Below are 23,175 nucleotides of genomic sequence, written 5' to 3' on the forward strand. Positions count from 1 at the left end.
AAACAGAATCTGAAATGCACCACATCTACAAAAGAAATTCAATTTATAATACAAAACACTCCCAATATAAAGTAATGAAATTATGAAAGCAAGTTCAAGACAGTGATTCAGGAAAAGAGAGGACTGGAAAAAGAAGAAATGTATAGATAGAGGTAGGATATTGGTTGGTAATACTCCTGTTCTTGCATTGGCTGATGGTGTTCACTATAATCTTTATAGAGAAAATAAATGATTGGAAAAAGTTTAAAAATACGACAGTGCACTGACAAATAAAAGTGTGTCATTAAACTAAGGTTTATGATTAATATAAACCTATACACCTGTAGTCAGTTATAAATTTTAGAAGCCAACAGAATGTATTGTGTTCGATATCATGGTACCTGGGGAGAATCAGCCCAGAAACAAATCCAGCAACACCCCCTTGCTAGTTTTCTGCCCTTCAGCAGCCATTCAACTTCCACAAGCTTCTGCCCCCTCACCTACATATCAGTACAAATAGAGTCTCTCAAAAATCACTGTGAGGATGAATTGAAACACTGCACCTACAGTGCAAGGACCAAAAAGCAATGAATACTTGTTAACTATCCTGTCTATATCACAGCATGGACATGGAACACAACATGCATGAGTTGAAGCTGAAGAACGAAGTAGAGTTGGATCATTCAGGGAAACTAATTACAGTTAAAAGAAGGCCATGAGATGCCAGGCAAAGCCTTTTTTTTTTTTTTTTTTTTTGGTTTGGCTGTGCTGCACAGCATACAGGATCCCAGTTTCCCAACTAGGGATTAAACCCATGCCCCCTGCAATGGAAGCACACAGCCCTAACCAGTGGACTGCCAGGGAATTTGCCAGGCAAAGCCAATATTGAGGAAGCAATCAGACTAAGAAGCAGGGAACAATACAGTCAGAATTGGAAAAGAGGGACCACTGGAACCAAGTGCTACCAAAGCCCAGGTGCAGAAAAGTGGAACAGGTTTCTGCTGCATCAAAAACAAGTACAGCGTGGTGGTGAAGAATGTCACTTCAGTTCAAACCCTGCCTCTACCAAGCAGTCATCTTGACAGTTATTAACCACCTGTAAATCACCATTTCCTAACCTGAAACACTGGGAGATGCCCAGTTCCTAATTCACCAGCTGCCATGAGGGTTAACAAGACCACACCTGTAAAGTACTTAGCATAGTGCCTGGCACAGGTTGAATGTTCAGTATATTGTGGGCCATTATCCACTGTCGTTAGTACTGTTCTTACATTTGGTAATTAGGATAAAAGCTATGACTTCATCAAGAATGGTTTCAGTGCTGTGGTTCTGAGCCACCTCACCACTGGGCCTCAGAAAGGAAAGGGGAAGACACCAAGTGCTGATGGGAATGTAGCAATGGGCACTCTCACACATGGCTCGTGGGAGCGTGAAAGGGTGCAGCCACTCTGTAAAACTGTCTGGCAGTTTCTGTTCAAGCTAAACACACACATAGCCTAAGACCCAGTCATTCCTCTCTCTGTATATTCCCCGCAAAAATGAGTACTATATTATGTATACATAGTATATATCTCCAAAAATAACATGAACAAGAATGTTCATAATACAAGAAATAGGAAAAAATTAAAATGGTAATCACAGGAGAATGGACATACAATGAGATACTGCTGAGCACTGAGAAAGAACAGAGTTGAACTACATAGAACCACAAGAATGACTCTCACAGGCATAACGAAGATCAAAAGAAGACAGACATGACAGAATAAACTGTGGGACTCCATTTACATCAAGTCAAGACAGTCAAAGCTAATCTATGGTGACAGAGTCTAAATACCGGTTACCTTTCTAGGAGGAAGCATGAGAAGCCTCCGAAGTTGCAGGAGAAGGTGTGATTTAGTCTCTGGTGCAGGAAGTAGCTACGGCAGGGGGCGAGACCTCTTCCAAAGTTGGGAAGTGAAGCTACAGGTATGAGACAGATAAGAGATGCTCTGTAAGGTTGAGCAGCAAGAAAGAAGGCCATGAAGTAGGCTGTATGCTGAGACATCAGTGGCTCAGGGAGTGAGTGGTGAATGTTTGGATCAACGCTTGTATGGATGGCAGAGCTGGTGCAGGAGAGAGCTGATCAGAAGAAACACAGAGCAAATGTGAGCCAACCAGTTAGGAGTGTCTTGGCATCGTCTTGGCAAAAGATGATGAGAGCTTAGAGCAGGATGTTCGTGGTGCAGCTCACAGAGGTGGTGGAGGTGATGGAGTTACCCAATATGAAAAACATAAAATAAGCAGGATGATAATGGCTGAATGTTGGGTTAGATGGAGGCAGAGTGTCATGAGTTTGTACAAGGTCGTTTCCCACCTTCTCAACTGTCTGAATGACAAGGCCATCCACTGATACTGTGGAGGATGGAGGAGTGGGCAAGATCATGATTTCCTTCTAAGGTATGAAGAATTTGATGCAACATGTGGAATGTAATTGAAAGGTGAGTATTTGGAAGAGACTCCATCGGGCTGTGAAGGGGGCTAGAGACACACATGAACTGGCTGGGGAGTGCAAGGAAGCAGGAGAGGGGCAAGACCGTGACTGCAGTGGCACCAATCAACACACTTTGTGACTCCAACTGTTCTCAGCAGCCCAGATGTGGGCCAAACAAAGCCAAATACCATCTTGAGGCTCTACGGTAAAGGAGGGCCAGGAAGACAATGCAGCTAGGGATTGCTTCTGTCTGACAAACGGAAGGATAGATGAACAGGTGGAAAAGGGTGGGATGCAGCCTACAGGCAGAGATGGTAACATAAACTCTCTTATTCTGAGTCTAGGAGGACATGTGAGGGATTATGCATTGTGATTGTTATTATTACATGAAAGATCCTAACAGCTTTTTTTGAGCTTGTAACTATAACTCAGGCATGGTGCTAACTAATTTCATGCATCAAATGATTACATCTTCAAACAGCCCAATGAGTTAGAAATTATTATCACTGTCATTTTTCAGGAGTAGGCTGAGTGCAGCAGACTGGTTTGATGTAAACAAAACCCAGAAACCCATCTGCTCTTCTCCTTGGACACAGAGCTAAACCTCAGTTCCCAGCTGCATCGAAAGAGGGATACAGACTCACAGACATAGAGAACAAGCTTGTGGCTGCCAAGGGGGAGGGCGGGGTGGGGGAGGGATGGATTGGGAATTTGGGATTAGTAGACGTAATCTATTATATATATGTATGACTGAATTGCTTTTCTGTACACCAGAAACTAACACAACATTGTAAATCAACTATACTTCAATAAAATAAATTGAAAAAGAAAAAAGGGATGGCCAACTGCCGAGTTCTTGTCAAGAGTGTGAGGGGAAATAATGTAGGTGTGACTTCCATACTTCCTCTCATTTCCCCTCTGCCAGTAGAATGATGCCAAGGTAACCATAAAGCCAGACAGGCGACACCTGGGTCTCTGAATAACCGTGTGATACAAGCTCACACGCTGACCCACACGAGCCCTGCCATGAGTGAGAAAAATCCTTCGTGTGTTGAGCCACTCAGCTTTTGGAGATTATCTGTTACTGCAGTGAACATTAACAGCCTAAATTAACTAAAGGAGGCCCGACAAAATCATGCAACTTCCCTATTGCCACTGGGCTGGTGACCGGCAAAGGCAGGTTTTAATACCAAGCAGTTGGAGCCCAGAGCCTTGCCCTTATACATAAAACAGGTTCTTTACCCTGTGGCAGAAAAGAATCTGTTGAGGTGGGAGGACAAAGGGACTTCAAGACGGAGAGCTCTACCCTGACCCAGGCACCCAAGGAGGCCACAAGAAGAAGCTTCCCACGGAATTCCAGAGGCAGTGGTCCCCTCAGTTGAGGTTGCCATGACCCCTCCTGCCCAACACTTGGTCACCCACCTGGACAGGCACTTTGGGAGAGGCTTCTCTTCACCACCCACAGCTCCTGCCTGTGCTTCAGTGGGTGGATTAGATCTGGTTTGGGAACCGGATATCCTGTTTGTGGAGAAAGAAATAAGATATTCGTATTTTAGCAAAGACAAAAAGAAATGTTTCAGTCCTGTCTGGGACTTTGAGATGGAGAGGAGACCTCGGAATGAGGCTGCTCTTGTCCATACTGATCTGTGACCTGGGAACCAAAGCCAAGAACGTTATCATTAGGCCCTAAAGGCTGAGTAGGGTAGTGCTAGCTGTCTAGGGTGATCCATCTCCCTAGTCCTGGAGGACCCCCCGAAACTGTCCAGATGCAGTCATGGGACCCAGATGCACTAGTGTTCATGGAACATTAATTATGACCATTGCTAACAACTGCCTTCCTTGACACTGACCCACTTTTTATTTAACTTTAATACATGTCTTCATATAGGGAATCTTGTGTCCATATAAGAAATGGAAAAACCAGTTTCATTTGCCACAAATGCAAAGTTACTGCAAGAAAATCAAAACAGAACTATCAAGTCTCAGTGAACTCATACTGCCTGCTCAGGGCTCTGAGTCTGAGGCTGTCCCTTCTGTTGAAGAGAGAAATTGCCAGCAGTCAAAGGGGCATTAAAAGACAGCATGAAACAGCAACAGGAAAAACAAGAGAAAAAGGAATGGCCTTCTCTGATTGTCCATCATTGCCACTTGCCATGTTTGTGCACCCTCTAAAATGATCTCCCATACCAAGAGACGATCATGGCCCAGACTTAAGTACACGAGGGATGAGCATGTAGGCATCAGGGGCAAAAAAAGCCTTTTAAAGGAGATTCTGTTTTTCAGAATGACTGCCAGTAGGACTCACACAGATGCCTCCTGATGTCCTGTCTGCTTCACTCACTTGCTGAACAACATGCCATTACCCAGGGGTTCTGCTGACTGGGCTATAAACCAATCAAGCTTGGCCACTCAGTCTCCATCCTGTAGGAATCTGGAGAAGGAGCAAATTAGGGCCAGCCTGTGCTGAGCACTGGAGTAAGAGGTAAAAAGAAGTGTGGGCTCGGGTGGCTGTTTCCTGCCACTAGAACACCCATGCAGAGACAGCCAGACGTAGAGAAAGACAGATATATGAGGGAAAAAAAGTACAGCAAGAAGTAGAGACAAGGAATTGAGGGGTTTCTTAGATCAAGGGTAGGGGTGACCATTTCTGGCTATCAGCTCCCTGCAGCAGAAAAAGCCAATCTGCTGAGAATGGCACAAGGAGACCCACAAATAGATCAGAAGACACCAAGGCCAGTATCTAATCAGTATTTCTTCCATTTCCTGACTTTAGTCTCTCAGGGTGCCTGACTGGACCTCCTACCCCTCAATATTATAAGACACCCATATTTCCTCCAACAAATCCTTCTCCTCTGCCATCTGAGCTGTTGAGGGTAACTAGGTTTCTTGCTCCAAATTCCTTGTGGCAGACACAGGAGCCTGAAGATAAACCAATACATGTCAGGGCCGTGGAGAGGAGGGAGAGTGTCCTCAGAAGCCTCCTGAAAAGGGCAGCATGAAAGAGGTTGTAGGTCCCCACAGAAAGAGCAGTGAGGCCTTACCCACAGGTCTCCAGCATCACCTCCCAGTACAGGCTCCTCTGGGCAGCATCCAGCTGCCCCCACTCGTCCTAGGTAAAGGTCACTGCCACGTCCTTGAAGGTCACGGATGCCTGGAAAGTCAAACAGAGGTAGCTTTGTTGGTCCTGGGACAGACAGATGTGATTAGAGCTCAACGTTCAGTCGTTGGTAAAGGACCAGAGGGCCCCAAAGTCAATATCACTCAGCACTTCCTGGGAGCCCAGCTCTGTGTCAGGCTCCAAGGCGAGGCAGACACTGCCTTTGGGCAGAATGTGACTGTATTAGAGCCAAAGGTCTTCTATGCTGAAATCATTCACAAAAGACATAGAACGATGCCAAGGCCGTGTGGCCTAAGAGACATGCACGCATTCTGGCAATGAAGGGGAGGGAACAGATGACAGTGATCATACTAATCAGCAGTTGAGCATAATACTAATCAGCTGGTCCTCACCGTGTGCCTACACCATGGCCTCTAATTCCCTGTGTGAGCGGGACCAAGAGGGGCGGCAACCAAAACGGGTCCTGTGGGCTCCCTCTAACCCCCCCACAAGGTCTTACAAGGCGCAGAGGTGGTTCCCACGTCTTTATGGTGATTCTCTGGGAAGTTCTGAAAGGTCGCGGGCAAGGGAAGCCTGTGAACAGAAAAGAAACACGTTTCAAAAGAACTAACGCCCCCAGGACGCCGGAAGTCCAAGCCAACAACACAGGAAACGCCCGTTTTACCGTCCCTATTGGCCCAATTCTTACTGCTTCCTCCCAGCACAGACTTCTGGGTAGTGTAGTTTCTCTCCTGCAGGCAGCCTGGCCAAGAACCGGAAAGCCTTCAGGGAACCCTAGGCGGGGTGCTAGGAAATGATGGCCTGAGGCTCTTAGGAAGGGGCCGGGCCTCGCACCTTCTTAAAGGGGAAGTACACAGATTTATCCGCCACCTGTCACAGATAACTTTAAAGATTTCAGATGCTCCAAAGGTTACAAACCTAATTGGATACACCACACCAAACTATGACTCAGAAAGTGTGTGTCTGTATCTAAGAGGAAACATATGATAGCTAGCTACTCTTCAAATACATAGAGATTGAAGCCTTAGAGTTGGTCCTGTGGACCAAAAAAAAAATGCACAACAGTGAGTTGTGAGTTACGTTTTATTCGGGGCAAAATGAGGACTTTAGCCTGGGACACAGCGGCTCAGATAGCTCTGAGGAACTGCTCCAAAGAGGTGTGTGCGTGCGTGCGTGTGTGTGTGTGTGTGTGTGTGTGTCAGTATATATGTGGTTTTGGTGAAGAGAGATACATGCAACCAAGCATACATTTTTGCAGAATGTTGCCACTAGTCCTGAGGAGCAGATGTCTCCATTAATGATTTTAGTGCTTTTCTAGATATGAGAAGATGTAAGAAATTGGGCTGATAAAACCTTCTCCTGAAAATATCTAACTATCTAAAGGCCTGTTCTGCCAGTTTTTCCTAGAGCACAGAGTGCCTTATTCCTGATCTCTGCTCTGAACTCCTCTCAAGGTGTGTTAAAAGTCAGCAACTGCAGTGGCTAGTAATCTAATCCTTGTAGAGGCAGATGGCTAGTGACAATTTTTATTTGGCAGTTTTGTAAATTTCAGTATGTTTTGTTAGGGATAAGTGAGAAAAGTCTCCAGCAGGGATGCAAAGATGGAGGGGAGGGGAGGACTTTCAGAGGCTCTGAAGCTGGTGAACATGGGTGGCACTCTGCCTCTGGTTGCCTCAGAAAACGTCTGTCCTGTTGGTATAATCAGTGATGTGTCCAACCCAGCAAGCAACATTATTTTATCCAGATACTGTTTCCTAATCCACATCCTAAAACACATTCAATTTCTTTTAGGAATCTGGAAAGGAAAGCCACTTACACAATGTCATTTCCTGCCAGGAAAGAAGCTGTCACAACCCCTGCAAGTGTGCCAAAGGGGCCTCTGAAACCTGAGACAAATATTTGTGACTTCAGGGTCTCAATTCCTTACTAAGAAGTGATTATCGCTTCACCTGTAATTTCACAAACAGTAGTAACTGCATGCAGAGAGTATCACTGAAACACACTTGTAAATTATTTAAATTCCTGAAAGTCATTAATAATAATTAAGAATTCATTCAAAGATAGTGGCAGAAATACCCCTGGGAAAGCACACTGTGAGAAGTGGAAAAAGTTAATATCTTAAGGAACTCTGAGCATAAGAAACTGAAGTCTGAGGAGTAATAGTATGAGAAGTAATAGCCTGTGCTATCCTACAAGTTTTACCACACTTGAGGATTTCTCTTTTAAACGTGTGCCTTTTTTATTCTTAACACACTGAGGCAAAACCCACTAGAAGAAAGTGGTAAAGAGGACATTTGGAAGGATTTTCCAGAACGGTGAAAATGAACAGGAAGGGGGGTTGTTGTCATGTTTATTCACTGCTCTAACCTATGTTCAGTGAGCAAATAATGGATTTTTGGGCACTATCATCAGTGTATGGGAGACAAAGGAAAGAAGAGACACAAAGAAACCTGCCCTCATGATACGTACATTCCATTTGAGAACGACAGGCAGGAAAAATGAAAAAAAAATACTAAATTAAATAGTATGTAAAACATGGTAGACAAAATGGGGAAAAGGAGAGAAGGTGAGGGTGCCAAGAAGGTGGTGGAACAAATGTTGAGTCAGGGAGTAAAGGAAGATAATTTTTCAAGTAGAAAATATGAATTAATGATGCCGTTTTTAAAAAGAGCTTATGTAGGTGTAGATAGAGTAGGAAGCACCAGGATTTTCTCTCCTCACATAGACAACAATTTCAGCAGAATCTATCTAGTGTAAGTATTTTGGAACTCTGTAGTCTACTGCAGTCAAATTCCGTAAGAAGACTTGGGCAGTAAATTGTGGTTAATGTTAGTCAATTTCAGCCCTTAGCACAGTAGCAGCTACCAGTCCTCCACCTCCAGCCCTGTGACAGACCACTGTGCATGTGTTCCTGGAGCAAGCTATGTATAGCTTGTGCCAACCAGGGCAAAAAGAACCCTGTCCTCGAAACAACAGGGATCTGTTCTTTGATTTCTGTTCTTGATTAGAGAGGAGCAGACAACTGAGGGCTGTGAGGTGCATTGTTCTTGCACCTCCCCTCATTGTTGAGCCCCTCCCACTCTGGCTGATGTGACTTCTGGGAGGATTTAAAGGGCTAGAACCCTTTTTTTCCTCCCTTCAGTTTTCTCATTTTCCCACTTTGGGAGCTAGAAATCAAGGACTAGGACAGTGAAAAGCAACTTGCAAATATGAGAAAAATTAGAAAGTGATGAGGGAAAGGTGCAGGCCCAGAAAACACCTGAGAAGACTGAAAGTTTAAACCTCAGGAGATCCTTCCCACAGAGTTAGCCTACAAAATGAAAATAAAATAAGCAAAAATAGCAAGCCCTGGAAAAAGGGGAGAGTCTGATTTCCAGAATTACCACATTATTAGATTTAAATGTCCAGTGTTCAACAACAACAAAATAAAACAAAAAAGAGAAAGAAAGAAAAAACAGAGCCAAAGAGAACTGCTAGATACCATGTAGAAGACTAACACACATTACAGGACTCCCAGAAAAGGAGAGAGAGAAAGGGGAAGCGAGAATATTTGAAGAAACGTGGCTGAAATCTTTCCTAATTTGATGAAAGGCATAATTATAAATATCTCAGAAGTTCAACAAACTCCAAGTAAGATGACTGCAAGGAGACCCACTACAAGACACAATATAATCAAATTTTGAAAGACAAAGACAAAAGAGAGAGTTTTGAAAGTAGCAAGAGAGTAGCAACTTATCACATGCAAGGGATCAACATTAATATCATCAGTCTATTTCTCATTAGAAACTTTGAGGGCCAGGAGGCAGTGGGCCAATACATTAAAATGCTAAAACAAACCACCACCAACAACAAAACAAACACCCACACCATCAACCAAGAATCCTCTATTTGGCAAAACTTGGAGCCAAGAAATTAAGACATTCCTACATAAATAAAAGCTGTGGCAGTTTGTTACCACTAGAGCTGTCCTGTGTGAAATGCTCAAGGGAGTCCTGCAGTCCTGAAATAAAGGGAAACTACACAGTAACTTGAAGACACATGAAGGAGTAAAGATCTCAATAAAGGTAAATACATGGGAAATTATAAAATCTAGTATTATTGTAACACCAGTTTCTAACTCCACTTTTTGATTTCTACATTACTTTTTAAAATTATTAGTCTAAAACTAGTACGATTGTAACTTTGGTTTGTAACTCTGCATTTTGTATCCTACATATCTTAAGATACTAATGCACTTTAAAGAATTATTAGTTTATATTTTTAGTCACACAATGTAAAAGATATAATTTTATGATATCAAACACCAGGGTTGGGGACGGAGTTGTAAAACAGCAGAGTTTTTGTATGTTATTGGTTAAGCTGGATAAATTCAAATTAGAATGTAATGACTTTAGTATGTTAAATGTAATCCCATGGTAACCACAAAGAAACAGCTATAAAATATATACAACAGAAAATGAGAAAAGAATTTAGATGTTTCACTACAAAAAATAGACCAAACACAAAAGAATACAGTAATGCAGAAAGTTAGGAATAAAAGAGCTACATCTTTGTTTTCTTTAAGTTATGTAGAAAACAAAAAGCAAAATGATAGCAGGAACAAGATAAAACCCTAGAAGAAGAAGTGGAGATATGCAATCTACCCCATAGAGAATTCAAGGTAATGATGGTAAATATGTTTAAAGAACTTGGGAAAAGATTGGATGAACAGAGTGAGAAGTTAGAAGGTTTTAATGAGTTAGAAAATATAAATAAGAACCAAGCAGAGATGAAGAATACAATAACTGATATGAAAAATACACTAGAAGGAAGAAACATTAGATTAAATGATACAGAGGAATGGATCAGTGAGCTGGAAGACAGAGTAGTGGAAATCACTGAAGCTGAACAGGAAAAGAAAAGAGAATAAGAAGAAATGAGGACAATTTAAGAGACCTCTTGAACAACATCAAGCATACTAACGTTCTCATTATAGGGGTCCCAGAAGGAGAAGAGAGAGAGAAAGGGGCATAGAACATATGTGAAGATATCATAGTCGAAAACTTCCCTAACCTGGAAAAGGAAACAGACATCCAGGTCCAGGTAGCATAGAGAGTCCCAAAAAGGATCAACCCAAAGAGGACCAAACCAAGACACACGGTAACTAAAATGGCAAAAATTAAAGATAAAGAGAGAATATTAAAAGCAGTAAGGGAAAAGCAACAAGTTACATACAGGGAACTCCCATAATGTTAACATCTGACTTTTCAGCAGAAATTCTGCAGACAAGAAGAGAATGGCATGATATAGTTAAAATGATGAAAGGGGAAAACCTACAACTAAGAATACTCTGCCCAGCAAGGACTTCATTCATATTTGATGGAAAGATCAAAAGTTTTACAGAGAAGCAAATGCTAAAAGTGTTCAGCACCACCAAACTAGCTTTACAAGAAATGTTAAAGGGACTTCTCTAAAGAAATGGCCACAACTAGAAACATGAAAATTATAAAAGGAAAAATCTCATTGTAAAGGCAAATATATAAAAAATATATATATATATATTTTATATATATATATATATAGAAAATATATAGAAAAGGTAGTAAAGGTAGTAAATCAACCACTTATAAAGCTAGTAGGAAGGTTAAAGACAAAAGTAGTAAAATAATCTATATCCACAATAAGTAGTTAAGGGATACAAAAAAACCCACAAAAAGATGTAAAATATGATGTCAAAACATTAAAAGTGGTGGGGAGGGCTTCCCTGGTGGCGCAATGGATGAGAATCTGCCTGCTAATGCAGGGGACATGGGTTCGAGCCCTGGTCTGGGAAGATCCCACATGCCGCGGAGCAACTAGGCCCATGAGCCACATCTACTGAGCCTGCACGTCTGGAGCCTGTGCTCCACAACAAGAGAGGCCGCGATAGTGAGAGGCCTGCACACCGCGATGAAGAGTGGCCCCCGCTTGCCACAACTAGAGAAAGCCCTCACACAGAAATGAAGACCCAACACAGCCAAAAATAAATAATTAATTAAAAGTGGTGGGGAGAGTAAAAATGCAGGTTTGTTAAAGTACATTTGAACTTAAGACATCAGCAACTTAAAATAATTACATATCTATATTGCTATCTAGTTATAGATAAAGATATGGATATAAATTGTTATATGTAAACATCACAGTAACCACAAGCCAAAAATCTATAACCGATAATACATACAGAAAAAAAGAAAGGAATTCAAACATAACACTAAAGATGGTCATTAAAGCACAAGGGAAGAGAACGAAGAAGAAAGGAACAAAAATAACTGCAAAAAGAACCCAAAAAACAATTAATAAAATGGTTATAAGTACATACCTATCAATAATTACTTTAAATGTAAATGGACTAAATGTCCCCATCAAAAGACATAGAGTGGCTGCATGACCCGTATATAAGCTGCCAAAAGAGACTCACTTCAGACCTAAGACACACACAGACTGAAAGGGCATAGAAAAAGGTATTCCATGCAAATGGAAATTAAAAGAAAGCCAGGGTAGCAATACTTATATCAGGTAGTATTATATCAATACTTATATCAGAAAATAGACTTTAAAACAAAGACTATACAAAGACAAAGAGGATATTCCATAATGATCAAGGGATCAATCCAAGAAGAAGCCATAACAATTGTAAATATATATTCACACAACATAGGAGCATCCAAATACATAAAGCAAATATTAACAGACATAAGGGGAGAAATCAACAGTAACACAATACTAGTAGGGGACTTTAACACCCCACTTATATCAATGGACAGACCACCCAGACAGAAAATCAGTAAGGAAACACTGGCCTTAAATGACATGTTAGATCAGGTGAATGTAATAGCTATATGGAGAACATTCCATCCAAAATCAACAGAATATAAATTCTTTTCAAGTGCCCATGGAACATTCTCCAGGGTAGATCACATTCTAGGCCACAAAACAAGCATTGGTACATTTAAGAAAACTGAAATCATATCAAGCATCTTTTCTGACCACAATGCTATGAGACTAGAGATCAACCATAACTAAAAACCCCCTGCAAAAACCACAAACACATGGAGGCTAAAAAGTATGCTACTAACCACCTATGGGTCACTGAAGAAATCAAAAAGGAACTAAAAAAATACCTGGACACAAAGAAAATGAAAACACAACACAAAATCTATGAGACACAGCAAAAGGAGTTCCAAGAGGGAAGTTTATAATGACACAAACTTACATCAGGATACAAGAAAAATCTCAAATAAACCACCTAACCTTACACCTAGTGGAATTAGAAAAAGAACAGACAAAACACAAAGTTAAAGAAGGAAAGAAATCATACCTCTCAGAGCAGAAATAAATGAAATAGGGACTAAAAAACCCACAATAGAATACATCATTGTAACTAAGAGCTGATTCTTTGAAAAGATAACAAAAATGGTAAACCCTTAGCCAGTATCATCAAGAAAAAATGAGAGAGGGCACAAATAAATGAAATCTGAAGTGAAAGAGGAGAAGTTACAAATGATACCACAGAAATATAAAGGATCATAAGAGATTACTACATTTATATGTATTTATATATTTAGATACTAAAATTATATGCCAGTAAAATGGATAACCTAGAAGAAATGGACAAATTCCTACAAACCTACAATCTCCCAAGACTGGATCAGGAAGAAATAGAAAATATGAAAGAACCAATTACCAGTAATGAGATTGAATCAGTAATAAAACAACTCCCAACTAACAAAAGTTCAGGTCCAGATGGCTTCACAGTTGAATTCTACCAAAAATTTAGAAGACAGTTAACACCTATCCTTCTCAAACTATTCCAAAAAATTTCAGAGGGTGGAACACTCCCAAACTCCTTCTATGACACCAGCATCACCCTGATACCAAAACTAGACAAAGATATCACAAAAAAAGAAAATAACAGGCCAATATCATTGACAAACACATATGCAAAAATCCTCCACAAAATATTAGCAAATGGAATCCAACAGTATATTAAAGGATCGTACACCATGATCACTGGGATTTATCCCAGGGATGCAAGGATGGTTCAATATCCACATATCAATCAATGTGATAAAACACATTAGCAAACTGAAGAATAAAAACCATATGATCATCTCAGTAGATGCAGAAAAAGCTTTTGACAAAATTCAACATCAATTTATGATAAAAACTCTCAACAAAGTGGGCGTAGAGGGAACATACCTTGACATTATAAAGGCCATATATGAAAAGTCCACAGCTAACATCATATTCAATGGTGAAAAGCTGAAAGCATTTCCTCTAAGACCTGGAACAAGACAAGTATGCCCACTCTCACCACTTTTATTCAACATAGTATTGAAATTTCTAGCCATAACAGTCAGACAAGAAAAATAAATAAAAAGCATCCAAATTGAAAACGAAGAAGTAAAATTGTCACTGTCTGCAGATGACACAATACTACATAATACATAGAAAATCCTAAATATGCCACCAAAAAGCTACTAGAACTTCTCAATTAATTTGGTAAAGTTGCAGGACACAAAATTAATATATAGAAATCTGTTGTGTTTCAATGTACTGATAATGAACTATCAGAAAGAGAAATTTAAAAAAACAGTCCCATTCACAATCACATCAAAAAGAATAAAATACCTGGGAATAAATCTAGCTAAGGAGGTAAAATACATGTACTCAGAAAACAATAAGACACCGACGAAAGAAGTTTAGGTTGACAATGCATATGGAAAGATATATTGTGCTCATGGATTGGAAGAATTAATATTGTTAAAATTTCCATACTACACAAGGCAATGTAAGATATAATGCAATCCCTATCAAAATACCAATGGCATTTTTCACAGAACTAGAACTAAATAGTCTAAAATTTGTATGGGGACTTCGCTGGTGGCAGAGCGGTTAAGACTCTGCGCTCCCAATGCAGGGGGTCCGGGTTCAATCCCTGGTCAGGGAACTAGATCCCACGTGCATGCCGTTAACAACTAAGAGTTCGCATGCCACAACTAAGGAGCCTACGTGCCACAACTAAGGATCTGGTGAGCCTCAACTAAGGAGCCCTGGAGATGCAACTAAGACCCCATGCAACCAAATAAATAAATATTTAAAAAAATGAAATTTGTATGGAAACACAGAAGAACTCACAAAGCTAGAGGTATCAAGCTTTCTGATATCAAACTATACCACAGAACTACAGTAATCTAAACAGTATGATACTGGTACAAAAACAGACACAGAGATCAATGAAACAAGATAGAGAGCCTGGAAATGAACCCACACTTATAAGGGCAATTAATGAATGACAAAGGAGGCAGGAATATAAAATGGGGGAAAGATAGACTCTTCAATGAGCGGTGTTAGGAAAACTGTACAGCTACATGCAAAAGAATCAAACTGGACTACTTTCTCACACCATATAAAAAATAAATTCAACATGGATTAAAGACTCGAATGTAAGACCTGAAACCATAAAATTTCTAGAAGAAAACATAGGCAATATGCTTTTTTACATTTTTCTTAGCAATATTTTTTGTATATGTTTCCTCAGGCAAGGGAAGTAAAAGCAAAAAAAATAAACAGTTGAGACTACATCAAACTAAAAAGCCTTCTCACAGCAAAGAAGCCATCAATAAAACTAAAAGACAACCTACCAAATGGGAGAAGATACTTGCAAATGATATATCCAATAAGGGGTTAATATCCAAAATATATAAATAACTCATATAACTCAAAAACAACAACAAAAACAAACAACTCAAAAAATGGGCAGACGAGTTGATTTGACATTTTTCCAAAGAAGACATACAGATGGGCAACAGGCACATGAAAAGATGCTCAGCATCGCTAATCACCAGGGAAATGCAAATCAAAACCACAATGAGATGTCACCTCACATCTGTCAGGATGGCTATTACCAGAAAGACAAGAAATGACAAGTACTGGAGAGAATGTGGAGAAAAGGGAACACTTCTGCACTGTTTGTAGAAATGTAAATTGGTGCAGCCACTATAGAAAATAGTATGGAGATTCCTCAGAAAAAATTAAGAATACTACCATATGAACCATCTAAGTCACTTATGGGTATTTATCCAAAGAATGTGAGAACACTAATCAAAAAAGATATGCGAACCCCCATGTTCATTGCAGCATTATTTACAATAGCCAAGACATGGGAACAACCTAAGTGCCCATCAAAGGATGAATGGATAATGAAGATGTGAGATACACGCACACAATGGAATATTCATACTACTCAGCCATAAAAAGATGAGATCTTCTCATTTGGGACAACATGGATGGACCTTGAGGGTATTATGCTAAGTGAAATAAGTCAGACAGAGAAAGACAAATACTGTATGACTTCACTCCTATGTGGAATAAAAAAACTAATAAACAAAAACATAATAAATGAACAAACCAAATCAAACAAAAACAAATACATAGATACTTAGAGAACAGAATAGTGGTTACCAGAAGGCACAAGGGGGAGGAAGGGCAAAATTGGTAAAAGGGATCAACAGTATGGGGACAAAGGGAAAATAAATGATTGCATTTATATGGAATTCCCAAAATAGACAAATCTATAGAATCTTAAAGTAGATTAGGGTAGGGAGGATGGGAAGATTGGATAGACTGGAAAATGAAGAAGCATATAAGATGCCTTTCTTTCTTCCTTTCTTTCCTTCCTTCCTTCCTTCCTCCCTCCCTCCCTCCCTCCCTTCCTTTCTTACTTATAAAGTACCTTCAGTACCCCAGTACTGATCTTCACGTTGGAGATGCATTGGTGAAAAGAGACCTGTATTCTTTCAGTAAGTGTCAATCAAGTGCTTGCTGACAAATAATAAACAAACCATAGTGAATTACCATAGGAGTAACAAAAATTGATGAGTGTTGGGTGAATAATTAAAATAGGATGGTATACAGAGGGACTAGATGGCACCTGCAGAGAGAGTGGTGAGGAACGACCCATTTGAGGTGACAATAGAGCAAGGATCTAGAAGACACGATAGAACAGCAGTGAGGTCATGAGGAGGAGCCTCCAGGCAAAAGGCTTGTTTAAAGGCTTAAAGATGCACAAATGTGGCTTATGAGAGGTAGAGAAGGCAGGTCACTGAATTAACATGTGTGTCCTTGTGAGCAAGGAGAAGCATGGAAGGAGGCAGAGCCAAGTCAGGTAGGCCTGTATAAGCCAACATAAAGAATTTGGATTATATTCTTTGAGAGATCAGAAGATATTAAAAGATGTTACAAAATGGAATTCTATTTATGTAGTTTAGAAATCATCTAATTTCTGTATAGAGAATGGACTATATGGATGCAAGCGTGAAAGCACAGGACTGGTTAAGCAGTCCTTGCAGTGCTTCAGGTGAGAACTGGATGCAAATAAATGAAGGCTGAGGCCCCATCACTTTGAGGCAGCATTGAAAACAACACTGTCTGCTGGAATGAATGTGCAGGGAGGGTAAGTGAGGACAAAAGAGGGATACAGGAAAATGTCTGGATGTTCAGCTTTGTCTCGTGGGTGGATGGCGATTCCATTTGCTAAGTGTGGGGGCTTGAAAGAGGAGGAGAATAAGGAGAAAATCAAGATGTCTGTGTGGGCCCCATGAAGCATGTGGAATTTGAGTTGACAATGAACAACCAAAATGAGCTGGGAGGTAAAGAGCTAGATGTAGGGATAGGGAGTTCCAGGGAGAGGCAAGGCTGGGTTATAGATAGACTTGGGAGGCTTTTTTTAAAGGATGAGTTATAAACACATGGAAATGCAAAAGAAAACATGTAGGAAATGTGGAAATGGAGGCCAAATATGGTCTTGGGTCCCTTTAACATTTAGAGATCAAAGGAGAGATGAAGAACAAGCAAAAGAAACTGAGAAGCAGCAGCCATTAAAATAAAAATTAAGAAAAATGTAGCGTAATAGAATCAAGAGAAGAGACTGAAGAATGAGGAAGTTGTCAATTGTGTCAAATGCTAACAGGTCAAGAAGCATAGTGACAGAAGAGGGGCTCAGATTTAGCAATGTGGAGATCACTTTGACCTAGAGAAAAGCAGTCTCAGGAAAATAATAGGAATGTTCTCTGATAGGACATAGTTGTGGAGTGAAAATTAAAGAAAATTAATATAGAAAAAATTTCCAAGAAGCTTTTCTACTGAGAATAGAAGTGGTGTACTTGCTGGAGGGGGTTTTGGGAAAAGAGAGGGTTTTTAAAAGGTGAACTATTCTAGGTGAACTATTCTAAGCATATTTTTAAAAGGTGAACTATTCTAAGCATATCTGAAAGATGATGGAAAAGATCTAGTAAAGGCAGAAAAAAATGTTGATTAAAGACAGAGAAGGGATAATGGCAGGAAGCACATGTGTTCCTATGGATATTATTGTCTCGGGGTCAATAAAGGTTATTCTTAAGAAAGAATTTTCTAATAGTGATGACCCAGAGTAGTAAAGCTTGAATTATCAGTAGAGCACGGTGACACTCCATAGAATAAGCTCAGTGAGATGGCAGCTGTGTTTGTCAGGATTCTCCAGTGAAAACAGAACCAATAAGGGGTGTGTGTGCGTGTGTGTGTGTGTGTGTGTGTGTGTGTATGTGTGTGTGTGTGTGTAGATCAGATAGGTAGATCCTTAGTTAGATAGACAGAGATAGAGATACTTATTTTAATGGACTGAGTTACACAACTGGGGGGGATGGCAAGCCTTAATTCTTGCCAGCAGGCTGGAGACCCAGGGAAGAGTTGAAGTTGCAGTTTGAGTCTGAAGGCAGAAATCCTTCTTCCTCAGGGTATCTCAGTCTTTTTCTCTTTGGATCTTTGACTGGTTGGATGAGGCCCACCCACATTATAGAGGGTAATCTGCTTTACTCGAAGTCTACAGATTTAATGTTATATGTTAATCTCATCTAAAAAATATCTTCACAGCAACATCTAGACTAGTGTTTGACCGAAAATCTGGGCACCATAGCCTAACCAAGTTGACACATAAAATTAACCATCAGAGCAGGGTACATATAACATTTACTGAGTACCAACTTTATGTCTGTCACAGAGAACATAAGACAGATAAAAGAATGTTACTGGGATTCCTCCTTCACTGAACGCTGACGAAGGTGCTGTGGCAGAGAGGGTTCTGGAAATAGGACTGAGTTTAAGTTGGGAGGATCCTCTGACAGTGGAACCAAACTGGGGGTCCTCTAAAACTTGGACCAGGGCAGCTTTTCAAGGGCACTGATGAAGAACATTATGCTCAACTTCTTTCTGACAATGTCCTTGTGTCCTTTTCCCCACTTAAGGAATGTGCTGAACCAAAAGATGCCTCAGTCCCCCCTAGTAGGTACAGATCACTACAGCCTCAAAAGATGCACCAGAGGAATCTTTCATGCCTTTAGTATTGCCTTCAGAAGCATTTCTTAAATGACAGGGACCCACTGGCAGCTCACAGGAAACACCCTTATTTCTGTTTGTGGCCCTAAATCCCCACTCAGTACAGGTAGCCCAGAGCCCCACATGCCCTTTCCCTCCTACAGTTTGGATGGAAGAGAATACACTGAAAAGGGGTTCCAGAAACAGGTAGGTCCCTTCACCAGTTACCTGAAATCTTGGAACTAGATTCTAAAAAGCTCCAGACTTCCTCCTAAGGCCAAAACATGGAATAGAATAGCCTTCATAGAGGCACTCTGTTGGTATGTATTAAAGAAGCCTAGAGACAGGTAAATTCTTTGACCAGTAGCATAGAATCTAGGGATTTACCACTTAAAAAAACCAAGTACATATGCAATGATGTATGTACAAGGATATTCTTCACAAACTTAAGTAAAAACTTGAGCACAAAGCAAATGTTCATCAAGGGGAGGGCACTTAAATCTATTACTGTTATGATTCCTGATATGGAACTGTGGACATTCTAATGATAATGTAGGTTGTATGTTGTTAGTATTGTAAGACATTCACAATGGATTGAGTGAAAAAGAATATGAGCGTACACGTAAAATAAATCTGTATTTTAAAATAAATGATACCTTTCTCTCAATAGATTAGCATGATAAGTCACTTTCTATGGGTAAATAGAAGGAGTTAAAATTTTCTTTTTCTAAATTTTGCAATAGTGTTTATTGAAGTTTTGTAAAAAGAACAGTGACACTTTACTTCCATCCACATACTTTCCCAGACTGACATACATATTGGACTTCACCTCCCATAAGTCTTTTTTTTTTTGAGAAATCATGCAAAATCAATAGGAAAAACTTGAGCTCTCTACCTAGTAAGCCCCCGAGGGTATTCTCAGCCTTAAAGTCTAAATGAAACCCCTTCTTATGGAGCTAAAGCAAGACTTATTCCAATTCCTCCATAATCTAAGAGGGAGGAAAGGAAGTGAGATGGGCACCCTCCTTCCCATCATACCCAGACAGTGCCCTTGATACCCGTCCTTAGTTTTCCTCAGGGAACCCAGCCAACCTATCAAGCAAAGTCTTTATACTATTGTCAAACATATGCACACCTGACACTTCATACTGAAGTGTCTGGTGTTACCTGATACTAGTCACATAAATAATCAGAGATGTGGGATATCAGAGGTCCTCTTGGACAGAAGGAGAGAACACAAACGTATTGTTGGAGGCTCTGCACAGGTTCTACATTGGGCATTCCAGGGTCAGGCTTAGGCCAGACTGGGAATGGATAGGTCTTCAAACCAGTGACAGGAGAACTAGGACTAGGCTCTTGGATTTAAAACTTTGGTCCATAGTGGGATGTGTAGGCTTATTACAAAGTGATAGATGGAGAATGAGCCAGGAACAAGGACAAAGATTTCTAGCAGAGGTCTCAGCAGGAGTTTCTCCCTATGGCAAATACATATAATTTTTTTTGATGTCTCTGGAAGCTTAGAGTTTCAAACTTCCTTATCACCCTGAGCCTTGGAACAGTTTCAGCATCAACATGAACTGGCTTTTCTTCTCCCAGTTCATATTCTTTTTTTAAAAAAATAAATTTTATTTATTTATTGGCAGCATTGGGTCTTCGTTGCTGCGCACGGGCTTTCTCTAGTTGCAGTGAGTGGGGGCTACTCTTCGCTGTGGTGTGCAGGCTTCTCATTGCTGTGGCTTCTCTTGTTGCGGAGCATGGGCTCTAGGCACAAGGGCTTCAGTAGTTGTGGCACATGGGCTCAGTAGTTGTGGCTCATGGGCCGTAGAGCACAGGCTTAGTAGTTGTGGCGCATGGGCTTAGATGCTCCACAGCATGTGGGATCTTCCCGGACCAGGGATGGAACCCTTGTCCCCTGCGTTGGCAGGCGGATTCTTAACCACTGTGCCACCAGGGAAGTCCCTCCCAGTTCATATTCTAAAATGCGCCCTTGAACAGATAAATTCCAATAGCAAAATCATTTATTGTAAATATTGCCTAATAGAAAAGGGAACGAAGGCAGCTCAGGGCTAGTGGAAGGGGGAGGGTTCAGTATGGCATGTAAAGTATTTTCCTGTCTCCTTATTGATCTCTCTTGGCCCTATTTTCTTTCTCAAGTGACTGGTGTATTTGTTTAAAACTGGTTTACTTATGCCCGAGTTCCCAGTCCATCTGCCCCTGGATTTCTTTTTCTTAGTCTTGCTATTCATCAGAGTGCCTCTATCCTTTCTGTTAAAAATGCAAACCATAAAGCACTCACATGTTAGGGGTTCAGCTTTGAAGTAATGTTCCTTAAGCACTGGTCATAAATAGCTACTGAAATAGAAGCTATTGAACTAGCTTCTCACCTCTGCCCCCAGTCACATCTAGTCCTTTAATGTTAACCCCCCTTCCCCATGAACTTAATTTATGTCCCAGACATCTGAGGACCCATAATGGGAAGGCTTCATAATTCTTCCAAGAAGCTCATGAGGAAAAGCAGCAACAATGAGGAATTCCTATATAAGATTTTCTGGAAGGACTGAGCAGGGACTTTATGTCTTGGATTTAGTTTAAAGTGGTTCCAGAGTGGTAGTAATCCCACATCTTCTCTGAAAATAAAACTATATAATCTCTAGAAAAGAGAGGCACTTTCATCCAAGGATATTGGGGAGCCCAGTAAAATCTCTTTTCAAGGACTGAGTGGCACACAGATAACCAACCAAAAAAGGAAACAAAGCAAACTGAGTAAAGAAATTAAAAAATAAATTTACAAAGGTTCATAAGATCCTCAATTATTGGTATTATCAAATGCATATTATGAATCAACTGTGCCTACCATGTTACAAAAATCTTTGAAAAACTGAAAATTAAAAAAAAAAATCCCCTGGAAAGGGAATTATGAATGTTAGATAAATAAGAATAAATCACCCAGATTGCACTACAGAGACTGAAAGATGGAAATTACAGAGGATAGAATGGAAAAACCTACCTAACAGCTAACTGGAGTTCACAAGAAGAGGAGGGGAGTAGAGGCAATGTATGGAGAAGAAAAATTTGCTGAGCACAAGAAGATGCCACTTCACAGATTCAGACCGCTCAACAATCCCAAGCAGGAGAAAAATCAAAGAATTTCACACTCAGAAACATTATGCAAAAACTGTAGAAAACATATTTGGTTACCGAATCCAGTTCAATGCCCAGGGTTCTCAGGGGAAAAATTTTAGTATCCTAGTCTCTGCATTCTCCCTTTAAAATCTTGCATTTTTCTGTGTAACTTGTATTTTAATATTAAAAAGGTCATTGTTCTAAAAGAACATTGACCAAGAGATGTGCAATTCTCAGAGAAGGAAATACTAAAGCCAACAGACACGTGAAAAGATTCTCAATCTTATTAACAATAAAAGAAATGCAAATTTAAGCCACAATGAGTTATAATTTGACAACCTAGCAGATTTGTAAAATTTGAAAGTTTCACAAAAATCAAGTGCTGGCACTAACAGTTGCCAACCAAAATAACTATAAACTATGGCAGGAGTACAAATTGGTACAACTTTGAAAAAAATGTCACTGTTTAATAAAGACATAAAAAGAAATAAATGGGAATATACTTTGCACTGGCAAACCTTTCCTTGTTACATACTCTAAGCCTTGAGAGGAATCCAGCTGATGCCACAATGTTTTTAAAAACCACTGCTGCTATAGGGACTGAACACCACACTCACAAGATATACCAAGGTGGAAGCATTACCTCGTGAATCTTATGCATATAAGTACTTGATATATGCAAGAAAATTCATAGTGATACTATTTATAATTTTTTAAAAATAAGTAAAATTTAACTTACTTAAAAAAAAAAGTAAAGGCAACAACACAAACTCACAACAGTAGAATGCTCTGGCCTAGATACATCTTTGTCCAGGGCCCGTGTGGGTGGGCTGGGCAGTCAGAGACTAAGAAGCGCTTCTGGGGCCGGAGGAGGGTCAGAGGAGTGTTTTTTCCCAGGATTGAGGGTCTTGGTCCTCAGTGCCCTCACTCGAGTCTGATAATCCTGAGCCCTTCGAGGACGTGTAATGCACATCACACCGGCAGTCACTGTCGTAGCGAAGACGTGACCCCTCGAACTTCTGGGAAGTGTCATTGGTCCGCAGACAGCTAATGTAACAGCCCGGACACAGGGCATTTGGGAAAATACAGTCCTGGACAAGTGGGCGCCAAATACTCA

At 40.3% G+C, this 23,175-nt stretch overlaps 1 long non-coding RNA gene across 1 annotated transcript; it reads right to left on the reverse strand.

The window, feature by feature from the left end:
• Positions 1–5,534: 5,534 nt before the first annotated feature.
• On the reverse strand, positions 5,535–22,970 carry LOC117309073 (uncharacterized). Its single transcript, XR_012327963.1, has 3 exons — positions 22,834–22,970; positions 6,067–6,140; positions 5,535–5,600 (listed from the first exon to the last, which is right to left on the reverse strand). It is a non-coding gene; the product is annotated as an uncharacterized lncRNA (long non-coding RNA).
• Between the last annotated feature and the right edge of the window lie 205 nt (positions 22,971–23,175).

This window comes from Tursiops truncatus, chromosome 19 (genome assembly GCF_011762595.2).
Source record: "Tursiops truncatus isolate mTurTru1 chromosome 19, mTurTru1.mat.Y, whole genome shotgun sequence".
Classification (NCBI taxonomy): Eukaryota; Metazoa; Chordata; class Mammalia; order Artiodactyla; family Delphinidae; genus Tursiops; species Tursiops truncatus.